An 8324-nucleotide genomic window follows, 5' to 3' on the forward strand; every position below is an offset into this window, starting at 1 on the left:
TTTCAAACAGTTTTCCCATCCAATTGACCCTTTACAACAACTCAAATGTCAAACAGTGTGTCCAAATCAGTGTACAAATAGCAAAGTTCAATCGGTAAGAACCTTGCTACATGTACACTATGGTGTACACTTTAGTTTACAATTTGCCACGGGACATTACACCGTCGGATAGTTTAAATGTCAAACAGTTTTCCCATCCAATTGACACTTGACAACAATGTAAGTGTCAAACAACGTGTCAAAAATCAGTGTTCAAATACCAAAGTTCAATCGGTAAGAACCTTTCTTCATGTGCACTATGGTGCGCACTTTAGTTTACATTTTGCCACGTGACATTACCCTGTTGGACAGTTTAAATTTCAAACACTTTTCCCACCCAATTGACACTTGACAACAATGTAAGTTTTAAACAACGTGACAAAAATTAGTGTACAAATTGCAAAGTTCAATCGGTAAGAACCTTGCTACATATACACTATGCTGGACACACTTTAGTTTGCACTTTGCCACGTGACATTACCCTGTTGGACAGTTTAAATTTCAAATAGTTTTCCTATCCATTTAACACTGGACAACAGTGCAAGTTTCAAACAACGTGTCAAAAATTAGCGTACAAATAGCAAAGTTCAATCGGTAAGGATCGTACTACATGTACACTATGCTGTACACTTTATTTTACATTTTGCCACCTGACATTGCCCTGTTTGGTGTTCGACAATTTAAATTTTGAATAGTTTTCCCGTCCAATTGACACTTGACAACAACCCAAGTGTCAAACTACATGTCAAAAATTAGTGTCCAGATAGAAAAGTCCAATCAGGAGGAACCTTGCGACATGTACACTAAGGTGTACACACTTAAGTTTAAACTTTACCACATGACATTGCCCTATTGGGCAGTTTAAATTTCAAATAGTTTTTCCATCGAATTGACACTTGACAACATCGCAAGTGTCAAACAACGTGTCAAAAATCAGTGTACAAATAGAAAAGTTCAATCGGTAAGAACCGTGCTACATGTGCACTATAATGTACACTATATTTTACACTTTTCCACGTGACATTACCCTATTGGGCTATTTAAATTTGGAACAATTTTTCCATCTAATTGATACTTGACAACAATACAAGTGACAAACAACGTGCCAAAAATTAGTGTACAAATAGTAAAGTTCAATCGGTAAGAACCTTGCTACATGTACACTATGGTGTACACGCTTTAGTTTACACTTTGCCACGTGATATTACCGTATTGGACAATTTAAATTTCAAACAGTTTTCCTATCCAATTGACACTGGACAACAATGCAAGTGTCAAATAATGTGTCAAAAATCAATGTATGAATATCGAATTTCAATCGGTAAGAACCTTGCTACACGTACACTATGGTGTACACTTTAGCTTACACTTTATGACGTGATATTACCCCGTTTGACAGTATAAATTTCAAACAGTTCTCCCATTCAATTGACACTTGATAACAATGCAAGTATCAAACAACGTGTCAAAAATCAGTGTACAAATAACAATGTTCAATCGGTAAGAACCTTACTACATGTACACTATAGTATATACTTTAGTTTATACTTTGCCACTTGAAATTACCCCATTGGATAGTTTAAATTTCAAACAATTTTCCCATCCAATTGACACTTTACAACAATTCAATTGTCAAACAACGTGTCCAAAATCAGTGTACAAATAGCAAAGTTCAATCGGTAAGAACCTTGCTACATGTACACTATGGTGTACAATTTAGTTTACACTTTACCACATGACAATACCCTATTGGACAGCTTAAATTTCAAACAATTTTCCTATCCAATTGACACTAGACAACAATGCAAGTGTCAAACAACGTGTCAAAAATCAATGTATGAATTACAATGTTCAATCGGTAAGAACCTTGCTGCACGTACACAGTGGTGTATACTTTAGTTTACACTTTCTTACGTGCCATTAGCCTGTTTGATAGTATAAATCTCAAACAATTTTCCCAACCAATTGACACTTGACAAAAATGCAAGTGTCAAACAACGTGTCAAAAATTAGTGTACAAATAGCAAAGTTCAATTCGGTAAGAACCTTACTACATGTACGCTATGGTGTATACTTTAGTTTACACTTTACCACTTGAGATTACCCTGTTGGACAGTTTAGATTTCAAACAGTTTTCCCATCCAATTGACACTTGAGAACAATTCAAGTGTCAAACAACGTGTCCAAAATCAGTGTACAAATAGCAATGTTCAATCGGTAAGAACCTTTCTACAGGTACACTATCGTGTACACTTTAGTTTACACTTTGCTACGTGACATTACCCCATTGGACGGTTTAAATTTCAAATAGTTACCCAATCCAATTGACAGTTGACAACAACGCAAGTGCCAAACAACCTGTCAAAAATCAGCTTACAGATAACAAAATTCATTCGGTAAGAACCTTGCTTCACGTAAAATATGGTGTACACTTTTTTTTACACTTTACCACGTGACATATCCTTGTTGGACAGTTTAAATCTCAAATTGTTTTTCCATCCAATTGACACTTGACAACAATTCAAGTGTCAAACAACATGTCCAAAATCAGTGTACAAATAGCAAAGTTCAATCGGTAAGAACATTTCTACAAGTACACTATGGTGTACACTTTAGTTTACACTTTACTACGTGACATTACCCCATTGGACGGTTTAAATTTCAAACAGTTACCCAATCCAATTGACACTTGACAACAATGCAAGTGTCAAACAACCTATCAAAAATCAGTTTACAAATAGCAAAATTCATTCGGTAAAAACCTTGCTTCACGTAAAATATGGTGTACACTTTCTTTTACACTTCACCATGTGACATATCCTTGTTGGATAGTTTAAATTTCAAAATTTTTTCCCACCCATTTGACACTTGACAACAAGGCAAGTGTCAAACAACGTGTCAAAAATTAGTGTACAAATAGCAAAGTTCATTCAGTAAGAACCTTGCGACAAGTACACTATGGTGTACACTTTACTTTACACTTTACCACGTGACTTTACCCTATCGGACAGTTTAAATTTCAAACAATTTTTCCATCCAATTAACACTCGACAACAATGTAAGTGTTAAACAACGTGTCAAAAATTAGTGTACAAATAGCAATGTTCAATCGGTAAGAACCTTGCTAGATGTACACTATGGTGTATACTTTAGTTTACACCTTGCCACGTTAGATTACTCCGTTGTACAGTTTAAATTTCAAACAGTTCTACCATCCAATTGACAATTGACAACATGTCAAGTGTCAAACAACATGTCCAAAATCAGTGTACAAATAGCAAAGTTCAATCGGTAAGAACCTTGTTTCATGTCCACTATGGTGTGTACATTAGTTTACACTTTGCCATGTAACTTTACCCTGTCGGAAAGTTTAAATGTCAAACAGTTTTCCCACCCAATTGACACTTGACAACAACACATGTGTCAAACAACGTGTCAAAAATAAACGTACAAATATCAAAGTTCAATTGGTAAGAACCACACAATGGTGGACACTTTACTTTACACTTTGCCACGTGACTTTACTCTGTTGGACAGTTTAAATTTGAAATAGTTTTTCCACCCAATTGACACTTGACAACAATGTGTCAAAAATTAGTGTACAAATAGCAAAGTTCAATCGGTAAGAACCGTGCCACGTGTACACCAGTTTACACTTTGCCACGTGACATTACCCCGTTGGACAGTTTAATTTTAGGCAATTTTCCTATCCAACTGACACTCGACAACAATGCAAGTGTCAACTAACGTGTCAAAAATCAGTGTACAAATCGCAAAGTTTAATCGGTAAGAACCTTGCTACACATACACTATGGTTTACACTTTAGTTTACACATTACTACGTGACATTAACCTATTTGACTATGAATTTCAAATAGTTTTCCTATCTAATTGACACTTGACAACAATGGCAGCATCAAAGAATGTGTCAAAAATCAGTGTACGAATTGTGAATTTCAATCGATAAGAACCATGCTACAGGTCGACTATGGTGTACACTTTAGTTTACACTTTGCCACGTGACATTACCCGGTTGGATAGTTTAAATTTCAAAAAAATTTCTCAACCAATTGACACTTAACAACAATGCAAGTGTCAACCAACGTGTCAAAAATTCGTGCACAAATTGCAAAGTTCAATTGGTAAGAACCATGATACACGTACACTATGGTGTACACTTTAGTTTACACTTTGCTACGTGACATTACCCTGTTTGAGAGTATAAATTTCAAACAATTTTCCCATCCAATTAACACTTAACAGCAATACAAGTTTTAAACAACGTGTCAAAAATCAGTGTACGAATAGCAAAGTTGAATCGGTAAGAACCTTGTTACACGTACACTATGGTGTACACTTTAGTTTACACTTTGCTACGTGACATTACCCTATTTGACAATATAAATTTCAAACAGTTTTTCCATCCAATTGACACTTGACAACAATGTACGTGTCAAACAACATGTCAAAAATAAGTGTACGAATAACAAAGTTCAATCGACAATAACCTTGCTACACGTACACTATGGTGTACACTTTAATTTACACTTTGCTACGTGACATTACCCTATTTGACAGTATAAATTTCAAACAATTTTCTCATCCAATTGAAACTTGATAACAATACAAGTGTCAAACAACGTGTCAAAAATTAGTGTACGAATAGAAAAGTTCAATTGGTAAGAACCTTGCTACAAGTACACTATGGTGTACACTTTAGTTAATGCTTTGCCACGTGACATTACCTTGTTGAAAAGTTTAAATTTCAAATAGTTTTCCTGTCCAATTAACAATTCACAACAATGCAAGTGTCAAACAACGTGTCAAAAATTAGTGTACAAATAGCAAAATTCAATCGGTAAGAACCTTGCAATGTGTATATTATCGTGTACACTTTAGTTTACACTTTGTCACGTGACATTACCGGGTTAGATAGTTTAAATTTCAAACAATTTTCCCATCCATTTGATACTTCACAACAATGCAAGTGTCAACCAACATGTCAAAAATAAGTGTACAAATAGCGAAGTTTAATCGGTAAGAACCTTGCTTCACGTATACTATGGTGTACACTTTAGTTTTCACTTTTCTACGTGACATTACACTGTTTAACAGTATAAATTTCAAACAATTTTCCCATCCAATTGACACTTGACAACAATGCAAGTGTCAAACAGCGTGTCAAAAATCAGTGTACGAATAGCAAAGTTCAATCGGTAAGAACCATGCTATAGGTACACTATGGTGCACGCTTTAGTTTACACTTTGTTACATGACATTACCCTGTCTGACCGACTAAATTTTAAACAATTTTCCATCCAATTGACACTTGACAACAATGCAAGTGTCAAACAACGTGTTAAACATTAGTGTACGATTAACAAAGTTCCATCGGTACAAACCTTGCTACTGGTACACTATGGTGTACACTTTAGTTTACACTTTGCCACGTGACATTACCCAGTTGGATAGTTTAAATTTCAAACAATTTTCCCATCGAATTGACACTTGACAATAATGTAAGTGTCAACCAACGTGTCAAAAATCGGTGCACAAATAGCAAAGTTCACTCGGTAAGAACCATGCTACACGTACCCTATGGCGTACAATTTAGTTTATACTTTGCTACGTGACATTACCCTATTTGACAGTATAAATTTCAAACAATTTTTCCATCCAATTAACACTTGATATTAATGGAAGTTTCAAACAACGTGTCAAGAATCAGTGTACGAATGGCAAAGTTCAATCGACAAGAATATTGCTACAGGTACACTATGGTCTATACTTCAGTTTACATTTTCCCACGAGACATTAGCCGGATGGAAAGTTTAAATTTCAAACAATTTTCCCATCCAATTAACACTTGACACCAATGCAAGTTTAAAACAACGTGTCAAAAATCAGTAAAAATAGCAAAGTTCAATCAGTAAAAACCTTGTACCACGTACCCTATGGTATACAATTTAGTTTACACTTTGCTACGTGACATTACCCTATTTGACAATATAAATTTCAAACAGTTTTTCCATCCAATTGACACTTGATAACAATGCATGTGTCAAACAACGTGTCAAAAATTAGTGTACGAATAACAAAGTTCGATCGATAATAACATTGCTACACATACACTATGGTGTACACTTTAGTTTACACAACCAGTTTGATAATATAAATTTTAAACAGTTTTCTCATCCAATTGAAACTTTACAGCAATACAAGTGTCAAATAACGTGTCAAAAATCTGTGTACGAATAGCAAAGTTCAATCGATAAGAACCTTACTACAAGTAGACTATGGTGTACTTAACACTATGCCACATGACATTACCTTGTTGGACAGTTTAAATTTCAAATAGTTTTTCCCATCCACTTGACACTTGACAACAATGCAAGTGTCAAACAATGTGTCAAAAATCAGTATACGAATAGCAAAGTTAAATCGTTAAGAACCTTGCTACATGTTTATTATCGTGTACACTTTAGCTTACACTTTGTCACGTGACATTACCTGGTCGGAAAGTTTAAATTTCAAACAATTTTTCCATCCAATTTATACTTCACAACAACGCAAGTGTCAACAAACGTGTCAAAAATAAGTGTACACATAGTAAAGTTCAATCGGTAAGCACTTTGCTTCACGTACACTATGGTGGACATTTTAGTTTACACTTTGCTATATGACATAACCCTGTTTGACAGTATAAATTTCAAAGAGTTTACCCATCTAATTGACACTTGGTAACAATGCAAGTTTCAAACAACGTGTCAAAAATCAGTGTACGAATAGTAAAGTTCAATCGGTAAGAACCTTGCTACATATACACTATGCTGCACACTTTAGTTTACGCTTTGCCACGTGATATTACTCGGTTCGGTAGTTTAAATTTCAAACAATTTTCCCATCCAATTGACACTTGACAACAATGTATGTGTCAACCAATGTGTCAAAAACCAGAGTACAAATAGCAAAGTTCAATCGATAAGAACCTTGCTACACGTACACTATGGTGTATACTTCAGTTTACACTTTTCTACGCGACATTACCCTGTTTGATAGTATAAATTTTAAATAATTTTCCCATAAATTGACACTTGACAACAATGCAAGTGTCCAACAACGTGTCAAAAATCAGTGTACGAATAGCAAAGTTCAATCAGTAAGAACTTTGCTACATGTACACTATGGTGCACACTTTAGTTTACACTTTGCCACATGACATTACCCAGTTGGATAGTTTAAATTTCAAAAAAATTTCCCATCCAATTGACACTTAAAAACAATACAAGTGTCAACTAGCGTGTCAGAAATCAGTGCACAAATAGTAAAGTTAAATCGGTAAAAACCTTGCTACACGTACACTATGGTGTACACTTTAGTTTAGACTCTGCTACGTGACGTTACACTGTTTAACAGTATAAATTTCAAACAGTTTGTCCATCCAATTGACACTTGACATCAACGCAAGTGTCAGACAACTTGTCAAAAATTAGTGTAAGAATAGCAAAGTTTAATCGGTAAGTTTACACTTTGCTGCGTGACATTTCCCTATTTAACAGTATAAATTTCATATAGCTTTCCCATACGATTGACACTTGACAACAATTCAAGTGTCAAAAATCAGTGTATGAATATAAAAGCTTAATTGATAAGAACCTTGCTACATGTACACTATGGTGTACACTTTAGTTAACACTTTGCCACGTGGCATTACGTTGTTTGACAGATTAAATTTCAAATAGTTTTCCCTTCCAATTGACCCTGGACAACAATACAAGCATCAAACAACGTGTCAAAAATCAGTATACGAATAACAAAGTTCAATCAGTAAGAACCTTGCTACACGTACACTATGGTGTACACTTTAGTTTACACTTTGCTAAGTGACATTAACCTGTTTGACAATATAAATTTCAAAAAATTTTCCCATCCTATTGACACATGACAACAATCCAAGGGTCAACAACCGTGTCAAAAATCAGTGTACGAATAGCAAAGTCCAATCGTTAAGAATCTTGCCACACGTACACTATGGTGTACACTTTAGTTTTCACTTTGCTACATGACATTACCCTGTTTGACAGTATAAATTGAAAACAATTTTTCCATCCAATTGACACTTGACAATAATGTAAGTGTCAAACAACGTGTTAAAATCAGTGTGAGAATAGCAAGTTCAATCGGTAAAAACCTTGCTACATGTACACTTTAGTTTACACTTTACTACGTGACATTACCCTGTTTGGCAGTATAATTTTCCAGCATTTTTCCCATCCAATTGACGC

The sequence above is a fragment of the Olea europaea genome, unplaced genomic scaffold (genome assembly GCF_002742605.1).
Source record: "Olea europaea var. sylvestris unplaced genomic scaffold, O_europaea_v1 scaffold67, whole genome shotgun sequence".
Classification (NCBI taxonomy): domain Eukaryota; kingdom Viridiplantae; phylum Streptophyta; class Magnoliopsida; order Lamiales; family Oleaceae; genus Olea; species Olea europaea.